Here is a 7,500-nt window from a genome sequence, read left to right on the forward strand (position 1 = left end):
GCTGGCAGTCAAAACTATATCATCGGCGTACCTCAGATTCGATATTTTGTATCCCCCAATATCCACAGCTCCCTCAAAATTCTCTAGAGCACCTCTCATAATTGCTTCAGAATACATATTAAAGAGGTGCGGAGACAGAATGCAACCCTGTCGTACTCCTTGTTTGACTTCGAACCATTCTGTTAACCCATAAGTGGTTCCTACAGCTGCTCATTGTTGGTCATACATGGCCTCTACCAGTTGGATGATGTGTTTGGGAAACTTCAAATCGTTCATGCTATTCCAGAGGATATCGTGATCAACAGTATCAAGAGCTTTCGCATAATCGATGAAACACAGGTATAGGTCTTTTTGATGTTCTCTGTCTTTCTCCATGATCAATTTTAAATTTAGAATCTGGCTTCTGGTACCTTTTCCAGGGCGAAAACCTGCTTGTTCGTCTGCAATTTCCTCTCTTAACTTCAACTTCATTCTTTCAGCAATAATTTTCAACAAAATTTTGCTGCTGTGACTTATTAATGCAATTGTCCTATTATTGTTGCATTAAGAGACAAATGAAGTGACATCACTGCCGAATCGAGATGGCGATAGGATGACATGACTGAACGCATCATTTCACGCCATCAACGACGCTTCTCCAGTGCCGTGGTGACAACGGCGGGCGTGTCGTGCGCAAGCGTCTGTAGACATGTTTGGTTATTTCAGAGCTTGGCGTTTCGTGGACGGCGCACGGCGAAATGTCGGTACGTCTGAAAGCGGCTTTACATTCCTTTGAGTAATTAGCTTTACTCAATTGTTTTGTTTTTTATTGTAATCTAATTGCTGCATATTGTATATAAATGTAGGCTTGTATACTATCGTATATAAGTATCTATCTATCTATCTATATATCTATATGCATACACATTTATAGTAAAAACACACAAAAAGCATCTACAATCTGCCTATTTTCATAATTATGTGTATCCGTGTGTGTGTGTGTGTGTGTGTGTGTGTGTGTGTGTGTGTGTGTGTGAGTGAGTGAGTGAGTGAGTGAGTGAGTGAGTGAGTGAGTGAGTGAGTGTGTGTGTGTGTGTGTGTGTGTGAAATAATATATATATATATATATATATATATATATATATATATATATATATATATCACTTAACACTTTCAGTGAAAGATCTTGAGAGAATATCATTTCACTTCGTCTGTTCGTTCAACCAAAAGGAAAAAAAAAAAAAAAAAAAAGGTCGCGAAGCACTCGTTTACCCACAATGCCCTGCGTCGTCTGTCAGCGTCGTCTGCACCTGTCAAGCGCAACCCACGTGCATGACGCATCGAAGTTTCTGTTAAACCAATGGTGAATTGTGCTGTGTCCGAAAGTTTTAATCCCAGTCGAAATACAACGAAACAGAAAACGTAAAATGATCTGGCAAGTTTATTAAAAGAGCGAACAGCTGCCTTCGTGAGGAATCGTCATCCAGGGGAAAGGAGATCGTTAAATTCAACAGCAGTGTAAGGTGGGTGTGTCTCTCTCCCGGGGCTGAAATAGGTGTGTTTCAGTGAATTGTTCTTGTGTTATCTCTTATCCCTGCATAGTATGAAATAGGTATGTTCCTCGTGTGTTTCAGTGAACTACCCTTTAGTTATCTATTATCCTTGGTTCTATGCACATAGTGGTTAAAAAGGAGTTTTTTATGATTGCATTCGTGTTTAAGTCGTCAACCAGTGAGTAGAGCATAATATTTATACTTTAATTTTTGATATAAAGTCGTCAACCAGTGAGTAGAGCATAATATTTATACTTTAATTTTTGATATATTTATTGTTATTTATGATATATTTATTGATAGATTTTTAACGTTTTAAATGTTTTAACATTTCAATCTAACAAGGTATTCGCCGTTAATGACCTTAGCTTTTTACGCGGCAGATAATTTTTAATAATCAATCGATATAAGTGTGTGTGTGTGTGTGTGTGTGCGCGCGCTTGTGTACAAGCACACAGAAGTACTGTGGGTACTACCTATAAAAAAAGAAAAAAATATATAAACAGGACCTCAATGTATATTTCTGTATGCAAATGTGACATAGCGATAATTTATTACTTTGCGCGCGCACATATCTTAAGATTTTTTTCTTTAGTCTTCTTAATGAATAAATTTTGCTGTTCATTACTTTGGCGATTAGTAAAACAATGCACGAAGGAGTATAAATTAACAGTAGTGCGTGCATGACTCGTTTTGATCTAGTGAATTCCATTTAAGGATTTTTTTTCTTGTTTATTTTTTGTTAATTTCGTCTTAATGAGCATTGTTTGGATATCAGATAAAAAGAAAGTATATTGTTTTTTGTTTTCGTCGTAACTCATAAAGCAAAATGTGATTTTTTCCCCCACCAGGTGAATGCATGTATGAAAAACACACATGATTATATGCATACTTCAAGTACATATATACATATCTACACACTTACATACATAAATAGTATACATATAGTTCTTTTTAAATGTACATAGACATACAAGCAAACACACGTACACAATTACACACAGCTATATACATACAAACATACATTTATACCCTCATATAAACCACCTATTTTACGAACATTAAAACCTGCTACGTACATCCTTTTCCGAACTTAAATGTCCTGTTTTCCACAATGACAGACTGCTAAGGTCTCAGATCTACCAATTTATCATCAGAATTAAGGGAAAAAATGACTGAATTATATACTGTGGATGAAATTTTATACCTTCCCTGTAATGTCCCTCTGATCTTTTGGGTATTAGGGATTGATGTCATAATTCTTAACACTGGTTGTAATAATAACAACAACACAAAAACAACAACAACAACAACAACACCCACAACAACAATAATGTGCGTATCCCATACTACGAAAGAACAGGTGATGCGAAATCAGCAGTAGCTATGACTATAGTGTGTTGTGCGGAGTAAATGTTCATAGACCACCTATATTTATGAAATAACAGTCATAGAGAAGATTATGGGATGTCTATTCTTTTTATTAGAATATTTATGATGTGGATATTTAATGTAAGGCATGCAAGAGGCATTGTACTGGACTTTCGTTTAGGGGAAATGTCGAACAGCTGCCCAAATTAGCATTTTTTTTTACCCCGTGAATATCCAATCTATGCGATTCCATGGTATGTTAATCAAATATCATTATCATCATCACCACCACGATCAATGTTTTTTTTCTTCTTCTTTCTTTCTTTTTCTTTCTTTCTTTCTTTCTTTCTTTCTTTCTTTCTTTCTTTCTTTCTTTCTTTCTTTCTTTCTTTCTTTCTTTCTTTCTTTCTTTCTTTCTTTTCCGCGACCCTAAGAAACACGCCCACGACCCAGGGTTGGGAAGTTCTGGTCAACTTAAAAAAAAATAATAATCAAAATGGACACGATGCCGTCTTGACACAAAAACTTTTCCGGGAAATCAGAAAACCAAATCCTTTTTTTTTTAACAAGTCTAGAATATAATATATCAAAGTCCACTTCTCGGAAATAGTAATTATAGTCATCAAGACAAGGCATGGGTTATCACTACACTATATGTAAAGTGGAGTTAAAACCAAGTTTCATTCTTTGCAAAATATCCGCGATTTATCCATATAAATATAGTCGGAATTGCATCCTATTAATCAACATTATGCAGAGATCACATACTATCAATTAAATCATACTTTTTTCCAGAAAAAATCATATTCTGTTTATATTAAAGCCACTATTCTTGTCTTTCACATTAACGCTATATAGTTTCTCTTAAACTACGCGGATAACACATGTAAATAAGGCGGACACGATATTGCATTTCATCATTGCAACCTTTTGTAAGCATTCTGCAGTGTAAGTTATTTTTATAAATATACTTTTTTATGGAATCTCTAATTGTTTTGCCTTCTCTGGATTATCACTCTTTGGGTGACGTAATATATTTTTGCGTGAATTAGGCTGTGAATACCAACACTAAATTCACCCTTAGAATTCGTTAAAAAAGGAAAAAAAGGTAAACAAACAAATGAGTAAATAGATAAATGGGGGAAAAATAATTGATTATTTAATATATATATAAAAGAAATAAAAAATATCCATCATTCTACTACCACCCATTTGTTTTTAAGTACATATTTAGAAAATGAAAAAAAAAAGATAATTGAATAACTAATAATGAAAAATAATAAAAAATATATCCATCATCCTACTACCACGCTCTTAAGTAGATTGAGAGAGTAGATAAACAGGAGAAAAAAAAAGAGGGTGAGGGGGGAGGGAATGCTATTTTTGGGACCCGCGTTGGCAACGTCTGGACCCGGTCGCTTGTATATTCCGAGTCTCGACCAGAACCTCTTTACAGCGCACAGACAAAACGACCGTTCGGATACTTTGCCAAAAATACAGTGGAGCGACGGTTTCCACGGTCCATGTAGGATTGATTTTCTTCCATTCCTAAAGGGTTTTTTTTTTATGACGGCAATCGCGTTCATTGGCACCGAATTCATGGCGAGCGCACGGTCTCAATGCCAAAATAAAATGCTCGTTGATGATAAGAGGTTCCAGTTCATTTCCATATTTCTGCCGTTGGATTTGCATAATAAAGCACATCGTTTTTCGATCAGATGGGTAGTTCTGTGAAGAGTGCTTTTCTGCATAGGAGAGGAAATGCAGACCAAAAGCAGAGAGGTTGGACTTGTTGATGTATCTATCTGGCTTTGTGCTTGCTCTTGCTCTCTATCTTTTATCTATCTCTCCCTCTCTCTCCCTCTCCCTGCCTCTCTCTCTCTCTCTCTCTCCTCTCTCTCTCTCTCTTTCTCTCTCTCTCTCTCTCTCTCTCCTCTCTCTCTCTCTCTCTCTCTCTCTCTCTCTCTCTCCTCTTTCTCCCTCACACACACACACACACACACACACACACACACACACACACACACACACACACACACACACACACACACACACACACACACACACACACACAGCGGTGCAGCGATCTCGTCTAGCAGTCTTGCTGACCTGCATTCAGGTCCCTCGCCGCCAGTGGACGGTAACCCCAGCCATTCCTTGCACACAGAGGGTCATTTAGAAGCATGAAATGAAACAGACAGCATGTCACACCAAGAATACCCAATTGTAACAAATGGAATCAAACTTTTTTTTTTTCCATTTTTTTTTTTTCATCTCTGCCCCCCCCCCCTCTCCCGCTCTCTCTTTCATCTCTCTCTCTCTCTCTCTCTCGTCTCTCTCTCCTCTCTCTCTCTCTCTCTCTCTATCTTCGTCTCTCTCTTCTCTCTCTCCTCCCTTCCCTCTTTCCTCCTCTCTCTTCTCCTTTCCATCATCCTCTCTCTCTCTCCCATTCTCTTTCCTCTCTCTCTCATCCTCTTCCGTCTCTCTCTCTCTTCTCCTCTCTCTCTCTCCACTCTCTCTCTCCTCTCTTCTCTCCTCTCTCTCTCTCCTCTCTCTTCCACCTCTCTCTCTCTCTCTCTCTCCGTCCCTCCTCCCCCCCCTCTCCCTCTCTCCATCCCTCATTCCCTCCCTCCTCCTCTCTCTCTCCTCCCCTCTCCTCTCTCTTCTCCTCTCTCTCCTCTCCCTCCCTCCCTCCCTCCTCTCTCTCTCTCTCCTCTCTCTCTCTCTCTCCCCCCCCCTCCCCCCCCCTCCCTCCCTCTCCCCCCCTCTCTCCCTCTCCCTCTCTCCCTCTCCCTCTCCCTCTCCCTCTCTCCCTCTCTTTCTCCATCTCTCTCTCTCCTCCCTCCCTCCCATAAACTAACTCTATTAGCGCGGTTCCCCCCTTCATTTTCCAAACCCTCTTCAGAACCTATGTTTTCCAACCTAATGTAAACACTTGGATCCCCCTCCCTAATACCCACCACCACACTCACTTCCACTCACCCACACTGACCAACACGCACCACCGCACACCACACGCACACGAAACCCAACACCACACGCCACGCACACGCACACCACACACACACACACACACACCCACCACACACCCACACACCACACACACACCAAACCACAACACACACACACAATACCTACGCTAATTTTGATTACCTTTATTTATTCGTAATTATTCTCTTTCCCCCCCGCTTCCGTTTTCTTTTTCTTTTTTGTCTTTTCTCGCTTTCTCTTTCTCTCTCTTTCTCTTTCTCTCTTTCTCTCTTTCTCTTTCTCTCGTTCTCTTTCTTTCTCTTTCTCTCTTTCTCTTTCTCTCGTTCTCTTTCTCTTTCTCTCTTTCCCTCTTCCTTTCTAAAAGCGAAAAAGAAATCACATTTACTCTAACTGTAGCTTCAGCATATTTCCACACCGGATATTAGAGTAGTATTGAAGTGTATTTAGAAATTAATAGAAATTTACTGGAATATAAACACGGAACAGATATCGAGGTCTGGGGGGGTGGGTGGTGGGTGTTGGGGGGTGGGGGATGGGGGGAGGGGGGAGGGGGCCTGATGGTAGTGGGATTTGATGTTTTTCATTTTTTTTCTATCCTCTTTTTATTAGTTTTCTTTTGTTTGTTTGTTTGTTTGTTTTTTATTGTTGTTTTGTTATATTTTCCTATTTCTGTTTGATCTTTCTGTTTGTTAATTTGTTTTTTCTTTCTTTTTCAGTTTCCTTTTTCTTCTGTATTTTTTTTTTTTTTTCTTTTTCTTCCTCTTTTCTCTTTTCTTGTTTTTTTTTTTTTCTCCGTCTCTTCTTTCTTCTTGGTCTCCTCCTCTTCCTCCTCCTTCTCCTTTTCCTACTTGTTCTCCTCCTCCTCCTCCTTCTCCTTCCTCCTCCTCTTCCTCCTTCTCATCCTCCTCCTCCTCCTCCTCCTCCTCCTCCTCTTCTCATTCTTCTCCTCCTCCTCCTCCTTCCTCCTCCTCCTCCTCCTCCTCCTCCTCCTCCTCCTCCTCCTCCTCCTCCTCCTCCTCCTTTTCCTCCTCCTCATTCTCATCCCTCACCTTTCAATACCTCATTCCACTTGCTTATTCTCCTGAAGAAGGCAGTACACGGATATATTTATTATGACCATCTTCATTATCTCTGTTTTCACCATCGACATTGTCAACATCATCGCCATCATCGCTATACACATTCGTAACCATTAACTTGACCATTCTACAATAAAAATGTAACAAGCCGATTACCCAGACAGCCTAATTGGAAACAGCCTTTGCCTTACGAGAGAAAATGTGGGAGGGAGAGGGAGGGAGGGAGGGAGGAAGGGAGGGGGAGGGGAGAGAGAGAGGGAGGGGGAGGAGAGAGAGAGAGGGAGGGGGAGGAGAGAGAGAGAGGGAGGGGGAAGAGAGAGAGAGAAGGAGGGGGAAGAGAGAGAGAGAGGGAGGGGGAGGGGAGAGAGGGAGGGTGGGAGGGAGAGGGAGAGAGACAGAGACAGAGCTTGAAAGGAGTGTGTGAGACAGACAAATAGAGATATGTGTCAGCGAAATTCACAAAGTCACTCGCGGTTCGATTTTTTTTTAAGCGAACAGTAGCATTTGAAGTTTTATGTATTACGGAT

General features: G+C 40.2%; 1 long non-coding RNA gene across 3 annotated transcripts in view; it reads left to right on the forward strand.

Moving 5' to 3' along the window:
* The first annotated feature begins 1,150 nt into the window (after window positions 1-1,150).
* Window positions 1,151-7,500, forward strand: part of LOC119575004 — a 36,125-nt gene continuing 29,775 nt past the window's right edge. For 2 of the 3 annotated variants that reach the window (XR_005228931.1, XR_005228932.1), the window contains exon 1: window positions 1,151-1,502. This is a non-coding gene — a long non-coding RNA (uncharacterized LOC119575004). Of the gene's footprint in view, window positions 1,535-7,500 lie in introns of all 3 variants that reach the window. The other variant, XR_005228930.1, reaches the window with a different exon arrangement.

Source organism: Penaeus monodon, chromosome 7, assembly GCF_015228065.2.
Source record: "Penaeus monodon isolate SGIC_2016 chromosome 7, NSTDA_Pmon_1, whole genome shotgun sequence".
Classification (NCBI taxonomy): Eukaryota; Metazoa; Arthropoda; class Malacostraca; order Decapoda; family Penaeidae; genus Penaeus; species Penaeus monodon.